Source organism: Acinonyx jubatus, chromosome D3 (genome assembly GCF_027475565.1).
Source record: "Acinonyx jubatus isolate Ajub_Pintada_27869175 chromosome D3, VMU_Ajub_asm_v1.0, whole genome shotgun sequence".
NCBI lineage: Eukaryota > Metazoa > Chordata > Mammalia > Carnivora > Felidae > Acinonyx > Acinonyx jubatus.
This window is the reverse complement of record NC_069392.1, coordinates 77,924,543-77,937,915: the sequence shown is the minus strand read 5'-3', so window position 1 is coordinate 77,937,915 and position 13,373 is coordinate 77,924,543. Positions and strand designations below refer to the sequence as shown.

Below are 13,373 nucleotides of genomic sequence, written 5' to 3'. Positions count from 1 at the left end.
GAAACTTAGGAGACAGCGTTCAATGTCACCTTTGATGATCTAAAACGGCACCCGGGGAAGCGGGAGCTCCTCCGTAACAGCAGACAGAGGCTCATTCTGGGATCGTGTGCTCACAGGGTCTTGATGCACCTGACTGATGTTATTAAACTTTACGGACCCCCCTGAGAAGGATGTTTCGCTCTGAATAGCAGTGTTCCCAGGGACATTGTGACCTGGTGACCTCACACAATTGAATCTCTCTCGTTTTCTAGAGAATCTGAAGCTTCTCACCATTAAGCTGACCAAGAATAGCAGTGTGGTTTTCTCCTTTTCTGCTTTAGCACGTTCCAGGGGACCAGGGGCTGTGCTTCCTGAACGCAACTGGGACAGGAGCTTATGGAAATGGATTGAGATGAATAGATGCCCAGAGCTAAGTTCACAGATGCTGCACGTTGAGAAGTGCCATGTCCCTAAGCACGCTGCTCAGAGGGTCCCCTTAATTTGGCAACTGTAAAGTAAACATCTCTTCTTTCACATAGCCCTTGCCCTACAGGCCACAGCCCCACATAGATAACTAGCCCTCAGCTGAGGTGGCCACTCAAGCCTGTGGCTTCGCTGCCTCTGGGCAGCCCCCCTATCCTGACGCAGACAGCCATGGTGCCTCGTGAAAAAATGCCCCAAATGAGAGAGGAACGTTGACCTAAGGGAATGCCGGGCTACTGAAATGTGGTGATCTTCTTCAGGTGTTGGTAAGCCAACAGATAAAAACATTTAGAAAGCAGAAATGAGAAACTGTTACATTGGAAAGAGGTGAAGGGAAGCAGACTTCAAAAAGACTGAGCGCCTCCCCCCCCCACCAGGTAGAAAACCAAATAAAAGAGGAAAACCACAGGCTCACAGATTGGGCAAACTTCTATTCTTTTCTCCATGGTGGGAAAAAAGTAACTTTTTCACACGCCTGTCATACCCTCATGCATTGGCATCGTGAAAGTCAGGCACAAAGCTGCATCTTGTTTAGGGAGTTCAGGTTTGTTAGGAACTGCTCCAGTCTTTATTATCTCACGGACCAGACAGAGACAGAGTGGCACTATTATTTTTGCTTTATCTCAGGGTGAAAATTCTTTCTTTCTTTCTTTTTTTTCTGTTTCCTGACCGTGGTATGTCATATCCTTGACCAGAATGGAGCAGAGAAAAATACCAGGTTTACCCTGGAGTCCCTCCTTTGTTCGTTCAAGTTCCTGCCCCAAAGGTGCAGATTTGACCACCTATGACGCTTCATGATTTTCTGATTCAGTATCATTAATATGATGTTTTCTTTAATTCGATGACTTTATTTTCATAGGAGTAATGAATGTTTAATACACAAAGACCCTCTGTACATTAAAAGAACCAGAGCCACGTGATATTAAAATTTAAGAATTATTTCTCTCTGGAGGCCTTCTAAAGCCCCGAGCGGTATAAGTTTTATGTCTTAGAAGTATTTTTTTAAAGATTTTTACTTTTAAGTAATGTCTACACCTAATGTGGGGCTCGAACTTACAACCCCAAGGTCAAGAGTTGCCTGCTGTACCCACTGAGCCAGCCAGATGCTCCTGTCTCAGAAATACTTTATTTTTCTTGTCAGTTTGTCCACTGAGATCAGGAGCCAAGAACCATCAAATTCACTTCTACCAGGCTTTGCCCACGGTACCTTTAACTTCTGGATGTATGCGTTAGTCAAGGTTCTCCAGAGAAACAGAACCAACAGGAGATAGATAGATAGATAGATAGATAGATAGATAGATAGATAGAAACAAGCATACATACATACATACATACATACATACATACATATATAGATTTATTATAAGGAATTGGCTCACATGATAATGGATGCCGGGAAGGCCCATAATCTGCTCTCCACAAGCTGGAGACCCAGGAAAGCAGATGGTGCCTGATTCTCAAGGTCCGAGAACCAGGAGGTTCTGATGGTGTAAGTCCCAACGTGAGGGCAAAAGACTGGTGTCACAGCCTAAGCAGTCAGGCAGAGAGGGGGGATTTGTCCCTTCCTCTGTCTTTTTGTTCTATTCAGGCCCTCAGCGGGGATGAGGCCAACCCACGTGGGGGAGAGCAATCTGCTCTACTCGGTAATCTCATCTGGAAACACCCTCCCATATGTATCCAGAAATGATGTTTACCGAATATCTGGGCACCTGTGACCCAGAGAAGTGACACATAAAATCATTCCTCACGGTGTATCTGGGTCTCTTCTTTTCTCTCCAAATCCCCTTGTTTGTCAATGTTCCTGGCCTGCCTTTGAGGCAGGGGCTCTGTAAGCCACAGAGCAGGCTGCAGAACAGGTTTGTGGGAGGACACTGAAAGCCTTGTTCCATATGTCCAGGGCACTCCTTGGGCTTATCCTACTTAATTAGATGAGATTTCTGGCATGATCGTAGTATAGATTTGATTTGATCTATCCAATTGTATCCCCAATGGAAAAAGAACACATCGTTATTAAACCTGTGTAAAAGACTGCCATGGTTACAGAGAGAGAAGGAACTTCGTGAGGGCACTTTGAATAATATTTATTTAACCCCTGTTGCTATTGCTTTGTCTTCTTACTTTTACAGAATTGTCATTCTTAAGTTTTCCCTCATGGTTTATTGATTTACTGCATTAAGCTCTCTCATACCATTTCCTCCTCCCATCCTGAATCCTGAGGGTTCAGCGGGCACCAGTTGCCATTTGTAAAAGATTTGAGACCAGTTTGTAACAAGTGTAACCTGTTCATGAGGATCAGGGCTGAAGTAAGAATAAAGGAAAGAGTTTTTCCTCACGTGTACATGTAAAACGGAAGACCGGCCGCCGTTAAATCACCTCATTCTGTTCATTTAGTTCCAGGGAATTACGGTGTGTTTTGTTGCTCTCAGACTAAACAGATTATTTGCATGAAGTCCTTTGCTTTTGGAAGGGAATGTTCTGGCAGTCCTGATTCGGTCTCCTGACAGTCTCACAGAGAGTGGTGAAGGGGTCATCTTATAAAAGGGAGCCTGTGTCTGGGGGTCTCATCCTTCCTAGTTTCAACTGTCCCCAGGACCTGTTCAGGGCTTTCCTGAAGCTCATTTGATATTTCTTTCAGAAGACTCCATTTCTGACCTGCTCTTGTAGCGGCAACTTTTAGGCGAGTGGAAGGGAAAAGCAGAAAACGCTCCGTGGATGGTAAGACTCTAAGGCGCTAGTTAATTTATTATGACCGTCAAATTTATTATGACCGTATGATATTTCAGAATGCAAAGAAACAGAACTCTATTGAGGTGCAGTAAACGTTCAGTTTAATGAGGATTTAGTTGATCCTTATGCTGAGGATAAGAAAACATTACAAACAGTAAGGACATTGTCAAATCTCTGGCGTCTTTAGTTTATCCCATAAAGTGTATTCTCTCATCAGTTGACAAGTATTTATGGAGAAAATTGTTTGTATAACAAAGAACGTGTCTGTAGAATATCAAGATGTCTCTTAAAAGTTAACCTGTGTATTGTTTTTGTGCCCATATTTGTGTGTGTACATAAGGATGTTTCTGACATAAATTGCATAATTACTGAAACATTTAGATTCATACCTTCTATTTATATATAATTAATACGGAGGGGTTTAGCTTTTTGACTTGCTGCTTATTCATATTGTGGACATCATAGTGTTGAGTCTATTAAAACTAGAGATTACCGGATTATTTCTTCTATCTCCCTCTTTTTTTTTAACATTTATTTTTTGAGAGAAAGAGGGAGAGTGCATGGGGGAGGGGCAGAGGGAGGGAGATCGAGGATCCAAAGCAGAAGCGGGTCTCTGTGCTCACAGCAGAGAGTCCATTGTGGGGCTTCAACTCACAAACCGTGAGGTCGTGACCTGGGTCCAAGTCTCAGACGCTTAGCTGACTGAGCCACCCAGGCGTCCCAGTACTATCTCCTTCTTAAAAAAGGTGAAAGATCAACTCTTTGTGGTACCCAGTGGACATCTGGGAAACTCCAAAGATAACATAAGTATAATAGAAATCTTCACAGTTTTGGAGTTCTGATTTGGGGTCTCAGATTTGGGAAAAGCAGTGTCAAAAACAGTTAAAGGAAACATGAAAAGAGCATTAGTCATAGACGCCCTGAGGACCAGACATGTTTTCAGGTAATATTTAAAGGAAGCACAGCAATACGTAAAAATGATTATTTGACACTCTATTTCAAAACTGAAGACATTCTGTTAAAATAGATTTAAAAGTGTGGCAAAAACAACCAGTTTACAGAGCATTTTAGGAAGACAGAGAACCACTGATATCTGGGCACAGAATACCTTGAACTCTTCTTGTTTTGCTCTCTTTGCTTTTTCAGGAGCATTCTAGCTACCCGAGGATCGGTTCACGATGTTAACAGAGAGAGAGAGCGCGCCTAATTCTTACTTTACTCTTTCTGATTACCTTCCATATAGCAGTTCGTGGTAGAGGAGGCACAAGCCTCTTTCCACCTTATGAATAAATCAGTTATCACAGAGCCATTTTTGCAAAAATTTTTAACATATTTCTCCGTTCATTTCACATTCACTATATGCCGGCATATAAGCCCAGGCTCTTAAATTCTCTTTTCTTTTTTTCTATACTTGCAACATAGCCTCAAATTGCCTTCTATTACCTTCTTTCATGTTCTGGCACAACCAGACAATTTTATTTAAAGCAAAACAAATAGAATACATCCATCATCTTGCATATATATCTCTCTGCAATCAAATGCATCTTTAAAATGATTCTTTTTTTTTTCAAAGACTTTCTTTTTAAGTGTGGAGCTCAAACTTAAACCGTGAGAACAAGAATCACGTGCTCTACCGACTAAGCCAGCCAGGCACCCATAAAAAGATTCTTAAACTAATCAACTTATACATCCATTTTAACCTGCTCAGTGATGCCAAGAGTATAATAAAACTAGTATTTTCTGGTGTGCAACGTATGTACTAATACCTTGATTTACTATTAGTTCAAAGTCTTAAAGTTAATTGGTGAGGATGTAAAATGGTGCAGCCACTGTGGAAAACAGCTTGATAGTTCCCAAGCAAGTTAAACATAGAATTACCATATGACCCAGCAATTCCATTCCTGGGTATACACACAAAAGAACTAAAAACAGGTATCGAAACAAATGCCTGTACATACATATTGACAGGAGTAATATTCACAATAGCCAAAATGTAGAAACAACACAAGTGTCCATCATGGAAAAGTGGATAAAGAAAGTGATATATACATACAACAGAATATTATTTGGTTGTAGACATGAACACACTTTTGATAAGTGCTACATCATGGATGAACCTCAAGACATTATGCTAAATGAAATAAGCCAGACACAAAAAGTCAAATATTGTATGACTTCATTTGTATGAAATACCCAGAACAATTAAATCCATAGATACAGAAAGCATATTGGTGGTTTCCAGGGGCTTAGGGACGGGGAGGAATCGGGAGTGACTTCTTAATGGGATGAAGTCTGCTTTTTGGGTGATGAAAACACCATCTCGTTTGAAATTAGGTAGAGGTTGGTGGTTGTCCGACATTGTGAATGTACTAAACGCCCCAACTTGTATGCTTCAAAATGGTTAGTTTTATGTTACATGAATTTCACTTCACTTTATTTTTTTTTTATTTTTTTTTAACGTTTATTTATTTTTGAGACAGAGTGAGACAGAGCATGAACGGGGGAGGGTCAGAGAGAGAGGGAGACACAGAATCTGAAACAGGTTCCAGGGTCTGAGCGGTCAGCACAGAGCCCGATGCGGAGCTCGAATTCACGGACCGCGAGATCATGACCTGAGCCGAAGTCGGACGCTTAATCGACTGAGCCACCCAGGCGCCCCGTCACTTCACTTTAAAAAGTAGGGATTTCGGGGCACCTGGGTGGGTGAGTGGGTTAAGCATCCAAGTCTTGATTTTAGCTCGGGTCTTGATCTGGCAGTTTCATGATTTCAAGCTCCGAATCAGGTTCCGTGCTGTCAGCTCAGAGCCTGCTTGGGATTCTCTCTCCCCTTCTCTCTCTTCCCCTCCCCCACTCACACATGCACTCTCTCTCAAAATAAATAAATAAAAACTTTAAAAAGTAGGGATTATACACACACACACACGCACAATGTATGAAATATCTATAGTAGCTTTAAATTTTTATAAATAAGTTTTGTATAAACTAGAATATTGGTTTTTGTATTGTGATAAAATCAGGAAGAAATATAATTGCTTTGAATAAAAATTCTCACCCTGAATAAGACTATTTCTTAGACTTTTCCATAGATTTATACTTTATAAACACTTATATTTAGAGACTAAGTATTGAAAATTCTTCAAATTTTGTTGAAATCCCTTAGCATTTCTTTGCTTTTTATCTTGTAAACCATAACCAAGGCTATTAATTTATCTGAGAGTTAAACTTTTTCATTCCTCTCAGGTATAGATTCATCAAACTTTTGAAGTTTTTTCCTTAAAGAGCCATCACATTGAAAACATTAAGGTGCGCCAGGGTGGCTCAGTTGGTTAAGCGTCTGACTTCGGCTCAGGTCATGATCTCACAGTTTGTGGGTTCGAGCTCAGAGCCTGGAGCCTGCTTCCAATTCTGTCTGTGTCTCTGTCTCCCTCTGCTTTTCCCCTGCTCATGCACACTCACTCTCTTTCTCTCTCTGTCTCAAAAAAAAAGTCTGTTCGAAAACATCAAAATTTGATTTTCCTCATTTCTGGAATTACTTTTAAATTTATTTTAAACCTTTAAAATTATTATTTTAAATTTCAAAGGGCATTTCTATATGCCAATCAAGACAAATGCTTTGATAAATACAAGTAACTTTACAATGTAATTTGGTAATTATTTTCTCTCTTTGCTCTGACTAGTTTATCCACGGAATGTGCACAAAATGAAAGATCTTTATTCACCAATTAACCTCCGCAAGTGTTTTGGGTGGGGAGGGTGGAGGAAAAGGAGATGAAACTTGGGACAGGAAGGGAGGGGGCAGCCGCAAATATAGAACATGCTAAACAAAACAATTACCTTCCTTTTGCATGGAGAGAACAACTTTTTTTAACATACAAAAAGTACTAGTGGGGGCAGGCACCTGGCTGGTTCAGTCAGTAGAGTGTGCCACTTTTTTTTTTTTTTATATTTATTTATTTGAGAGAGAGAGAGAGAGAGAGAGAGAGAGAGAAAGAGGGAGAGGGGAGAGAGGGAGGGAGACACAGAATCCAAAGCAGGGTCCAGGCTCTGAGCTGTCAGCACAGAACCCCATGCAGGGCCCAAAGTCCTGAATTGTGAGATCATGACCTGAGTCGAAGTCAGACGCCTAATCAACTGAGCCACCCAGGTGCCCCAGGTATGCCACTTTTGATCTCAGGGCCGTGAGTTCAAGCCCCATGTTGGGTGTAGAGCTTATTTAAAAAAGAAAGAGAAAGAAAGAAAGAGAGAGAGAGAGAGAGAGAGAGAGAGAGAGAGAGAGAGAGAGAGAGAAAGAAAGAAAGAAAGAAAGAAAGAAAGAAAGAAAGAAAGAAAGAAAGAAAAAGAATTTAGTGGCTTCAGTTTTATAACCTCAGCTGGAGATAAAAAAAAAAAAAAAAAAAAAAGAACACAACAGCTCATAAGTCCAAACACTATATATCTCAAAAGGTTGTTTGCTTTTCCAGTCGGCACAGAAAGTTTCTTGAATGATAGGATCTCACTGAAGGGGAAATTGCTGGCTAATGACTAGCCAGAGGCCTGCTCCCCCCAGAGAATGACAGGGAGAGGTAGATAGGCCTTTGTCCCCTTTGGGCCCCAGTCAACCCTCAGTTGGGGCTCAAGAAACCTGGCTCATTGCATTAGGTACATCCTCGCCCAGGCCCTGAGGACACTTCTTTCTATATCCAATGAGTCCATAGTCTAAACTATTTCTACAGCACGTCTCTCCTCATTTTATAGGATTTTTGTATTCACATTTCAAAAGTAGAAGATATCCGCATCCCCAGGTCAAACAAACAAAAGACAGATAAAAAAGATAGGTAAACCCAGGCCTCTGTTATTTGCCACCTGACAGAGATCACCAGAAGCCTAGATTGCCTCCCCTTCAGTCATCAATAGGGTATAAATTCTTGCCCATGCTCAAACCACAACTGGGACCAGAGTTGATTCAGAAACACAAATAGAAACAGCCAGAAAACCCCAGTTAGGAAGGAGACAAACCAAAAGGCAGTGGCAGTAAAGCTCTCTTGCTGCATGAGATTCATTCTGCGAACCAAAAAAAGGCATGTGTTGGTTCACACAGCGCTTGAGATACACGCGTTCTTAGGTAAGGTTTCGGCGGCTCTGGCAAGGGAGGCCCCTTCCTCAGGTAAATATCACTGGAACCTCCAGAACTGCAAAAAGTCTCCGACACAAAAGCATTTGGAAAAGAAAACCATGCTTTTTCTTCATTTTCAAAATGCAAGGGTGTCAGACTTCGAAAGGATTGGTCTGCCAAATAAAAACCACGACAGGTGCTTGGTGGGAAAATGCCGCGAAGATTAACAAGATGATCAAACTTAGACAATTGGTTTATGCGAATGTTACATTTATGTTTATTGTACTTATTTATACTCATTTTTGTTATTATCTGTTCATGAGGGGAAAAGAACAATGTTTCACATCATCATATTCACAAAGTTTATGTTACACCTATAAATGCTACTACTACAAAAGTCAAAGATAAAACTTCCCCTCTGCCCCCTTTTCTTTAAAGAAAATTAAGTTTTATAGGACATGTTCAAGTTTTTATCATCTTGGGGGCCGTAAGGGCAACAATCTTCCTTTTTCCTGTGTTACGTCATGCGTTTAATTACGACGGAAACAGGACAAAGTGTCAGTTTTGTGGCTACGGCGATTTGCAGTGTTTCTCAGAGACTTTGGGAGTCTCCTCTCACACCTGTTATATGGGTGGTGTTGTATTTCCCGTGTTGAAATTCTAAGCTCTGGTACCTCAGGGTGTAACTGTATTTAGAGATAGGACCTTTAAAGAGGTGATTAACTTAAAACGGTCATAAGGTGAGGCCCCAATCCAGTCCTTCTGGTGGAAATCGAGACACAGAGAAGCAGGCATGCACACGCAGAGGGACCACGTGAGGACTCGGTGGGGAGGCGGCGGTCTGCCAGCCACGGAGAGAGGCCTCAGAGGACACTAACCCTGCCCACGCCTTCATCCCAGACTTGTTGCCTCACAGCTGTGAGAAAGTTAAGTCTGTGTGGCTTAGGCCGCCAACCCTGTGCAACTTTGCTATGGGAGCCTGAGCTGACTCCTGTTAACTCCCTGCATGTCCCCTAAAGAACTAGCAAGTCCTGAAAATGAGGCCGGGTGACAGCCAGCTGTTGTGACTCACAGCTGGGCTTTTTAGGGCGGTGCGTCTCAATCCTGGCTGTGCACTAGAGACACCCAGGGAGTTTTTAAAAATAAAAATTCTCAGGCCTCACTTCCAGGGAACCTGATTCAATTCATTCTGGGGTAGGTCTGGATGTGGGTGTGTGTTTTTAAGCTCCCCAGGTGATTCTAGGATGTAGCCAGTGAGAACCCACATCTATAGCCTTAAGTTCTTGCAAACAATATTTTAATCTACCTAAAGCTAGTCGACCTCAGCTTCTGAGTTATGGCGTGTGCTTTTTAAGCTGCATCAACATATTTTCCAAATCCTGCTGGAGAAACAGGAAACCAAGCTTGTGTGTGTTCCAATTTGTAAACCTAAAGTAGGGCACCCTAAGGGCAGTAGACAGAGTCTAGTCCTAGGAGCTGGGAAAAAGAGTTTGGTTACACATATTTAAACTAGGAAGAAATCATTTCTTTTTAAAGTTTATTTATTTATTTGGAGAGAGGGAGCGTGCATGCGGGTGGGGGAGGGGCAGAGAGAGGGAGAGAGAGAGAATCCCAAGCAGGCTCCGTGCTCTGAGCGCAGAGCCCGACTTGGGGTCGATCTCGAGAACCATGACATCTTGATCTGAGCTGAAACCAAGTGTCACATCCTTAAGTGACTGAGTCACCCAGGCATGACATAAGAAATCATTTTTTAAAAATCCATGATTTAGGGGTGCATGAGTGGCTCAGTCAGTTGAGCATTCGACTTGGGCTCTCGTCATGGTCTCACGGTTGGTGAGTTCAAGCCCCACATGGGTCTCTCTGCAGAGCCCCCTTCAGATCCTCTGTCCCCCTCCCCTACTCACACTCTCTTTCTCTCTGTCTCCGTCCCCCTCTGTCTGTCTCGAACATAAATGAACATTTAAGGAAAATAAAAATGAAAATGCATCATCTATCAGTTCTTGTTCTTTGAAATTATACCTTTCTGTAGGACCTTAATATTTTCCCAATAAGATCAGCATATTTTGATTATCCGCTCTGAACCATGTGTAGAGTAACCCTGATGTCTTCAACCTGGAAGAGGGTACAGAGAGGAATGAGCCGTCCCAGAATGTGTTCTCAGAGCGTGTTCAATGAGAAGAGTGACTGTAGGAAAAAGAAATCTTCAGTTAGCTAACTCTGGGAAGGACTAGACCCTACGTCCTCTCCTGGTGATTCATAATGCACGTGAACATTTTAAGGGATTTAAGAAATCCTGCATTAATTAAATAAGTGGTTTCTAGACTTCAGGGACCAGCAATTACCCTCCCCCTGCCTTTTTTTTCCTCTTTCTTTGGGGCAACAGCCATTATCATCCTGCAAGTGGTCCTTGGAATACACTGAAGGCAATATTAATTTACAGGATTTTATCCCCAGTTGTTTGGGAGGCGGAGATAAATCTCCACTTTATGTGGGAAACAAATGCTTCATGCTAAAGCATTTTGGAAGCTTCTAAGCCTGATTAGGGGGTGTTGTTGCCTGGGCTCAGGCAGGAGGTGCCTTTGTGTCACCCCTGGGTCATGGCACGTGTTCCGTGACACCGATGTATCCATGCCTGTCTCCACCACTAGACTGTCAGATACTGAGGGGTGTGACGTGTGCCTGGCATGTGGGAGGTAATGAATGTTTGTTGAATGCATGCATGAATAAATAGGTCACATTTCTGCGGCCGTGGGACACTTACACCAGTGCTATGCACCCCTTCACCACCCTGAATTCCTAAGTCCTGAAAATTAATATATCTATTTTGACAGAGGTGTGGTTGAGGAAGAGTTATTCTTGTCTGGTAACCAGCCATGAACCCAGTCCCGCAGAGAACGGGAGGGAGAGGTAGATGGCCTCTGTCCCCTTTGGGCCCCAGCCAGTCTTCAGTTGGGGCCCAAGAAACGTGGCTCATTGCAAGTTAGGTACATCCTTGCCCAGGGCCCGATGATGCTACTTTCTATATCTAATCTTGTTGCCGGCCAGGAATATTTCTAAAACATGTCTCCCCTCATTCGATAGGATGTTTGTACTAACATTTCAGCAGCAGAACATTTTCAACGTATTACTGAAATTACTTTTATCTTCCACATTGTTTCAGTGACAAATGGTTTGCAAGATTATAAATCTCACGAAACAGTAATGTCAAGATGACAGCAATCTTATGCAAAATTCATAAGTATTGTCTGGAAGCAGTTAGCCAGCAGAGACGAGGACTTAAATGTGATTTTTAGCGTTGTCATTACTGCAGGTGATTATTATTAAACCATCATCTTGATACATTTGAGACTTGCCCAAATAATTAATTGCCGTGAGTTTAACTAGTCACTATGCATTTATCGAGAGCCAAGCCCTGCACTAGAGGATAAAGTAATAGACAAAACAAATCCTGCCCCTGGAGAGTTTCCAATCTAGTTAACAAGACTAAATAGGAAGGGAAGCAACAAATGTATCCAAAAGCAACTTGCAGAAAAACACTAAGTGATTGAGGCTATCTGGTGTATTTGTGCTTAAGGTCCTTAGACCCAAGAATGGCAGGGTGGGATGGAGTTAATCCAGAAAGATGGAACAGACTTAAAGGATGAAGGGAGGAATGGTGGAATTTACAGGTGAGAGGAACAAACCTCTAAGAGGAATAGGGACCACACTCAGAAAGGAATAACAATTTTATGAAGTGAATTCTTTAGAATAGCACTTGGACGTCAAATAAAGAAAAATACGTTACTTGTCAAATATTTTTGAAGATTTGCTCATGCGTTTAATTTCGAAGTGAGGATTATGAGTGGTAGATGGTTAAGATCTTGTGAATGTGACACCTGGTACTGTCTGACGTCTGATGAGGAATGAAAATTGCTTAGCTGGAAGGATCAAATTACTGAAGATCATAGTGTCTGTCTTGTTGGCTAAGAGGCAGGGGAAAAGCAGGGATGTACAGCCCCAACCCCCATTTCTTTCTCAAACTTGCAGGGGAGGCAGATATTTTTCCCCAGGCCCAGGATTTAATGCACCAGAACTAGGAACCAGTTTAAAGCCTGTAATGAGGAAATTGAATCTGAGAACTCCCTAACCCTTTCAAGGTGTTGATAACTTTCTAAATTTAGTCTGTGTAAGGTGAAACTCTTGTAGGGGAAAACAGCACTCACTCTGCCCTGTGGCGGGTTGAGATGTTTACACTTTGTGTGCTCAGGTAGGAATTTGATGTTTGAGTGAAGAAAAATAGTGGCACCATGAGGTGGACCTGGCTTGGGAAGCGGAGTGGGGGGTGTCAAGAAGAATTGGGAGAGGGGAAGAAAAAGAAGTCGTGTTGGTTTCATTTGTATGTCCTCTCAATTCCCTTCCATACAGAAGCGGGAAGAGCAAATTCAGTAAAGGGCTGTGAGCTCTGAATACGGTGGCTTACCCAATAGTTTTATATCTTGTGAGATGCTAAAACAAATCCCATGCACTCCTCAGTGAAGAATATCGAATTCAGAAAAAGAAGAGAATTATCGGGTTGCTGTTTGATGGTCATTGTTGGTAGGAGACTGGAGAGTGCAGATTGCTGATATTCACAGGCTCTTTTTGTTTGAGGACGATCTCAAGTCTCACAGATGACAGGACAAAGTGATATTTAAAGACTCCTGTTGGTGTCCGCATTGCCAAATCCTTTGTCAAGGCAGAGGTTAATTCTAACCTTGGGACCAAGGTAATCCCATCCCCAGCTCTTTATCTTTGAACCTCCTCAGTGCTGGCATATCTTCATCCTTTGAAGGACTATTTTGAAGATTGAAGAAGATAATAATCTTAATGCATTTAGTGCAGTCCCTAGCCCTGAATATGAGGGAGACATTGTGGGGGTTTTTGTTTGTCTGTTTTGACAATTATTAGTTTTGGATTTGATTTTTGCAAGCAATCAAAAGTAATTTAGAGTGAAGTCTGATGTATGAGGAAAGGGGTCAAGTCAAGACTTGGCATTGGGAGCCCAAAATGCAGGCTTCAGAAATGGTGAGGTTGTTTCATGTGGTTCATAAGCTGAAAGTGAAAGATTGTATTT

At 42.1% G+C, this 13,373-nt stretch overlaps 1 long non-coding RNA gene across 4 annotated transcripts in view; it reads left to right on the top strand.

Moving 5' to 3' along the window:
• LOC106979381 (uncharacterized) overlaps positions 1-13,373 on the top strand; it is an 81,002-nt gene that overhangs the window by 28,928 nt on the left and 38,701 nt on the right. For 2 of the 4 annotated variants that reach the window (XR_008291528.1, XR_008291525.1), the window contains exon 3: positions 321-728. This is a non-coding gene — a long non-coding RNA (uncharacterized LOC106979381). Of the gene's footprint in view, positions 1-320; positions 729-3,097; positions 3,178-13,373 lie in introns of all 4 variants that reach the window. The other 2 variants (XR_008291527.1, XR_008291526.1) reach the window with 2 other exon arrangements.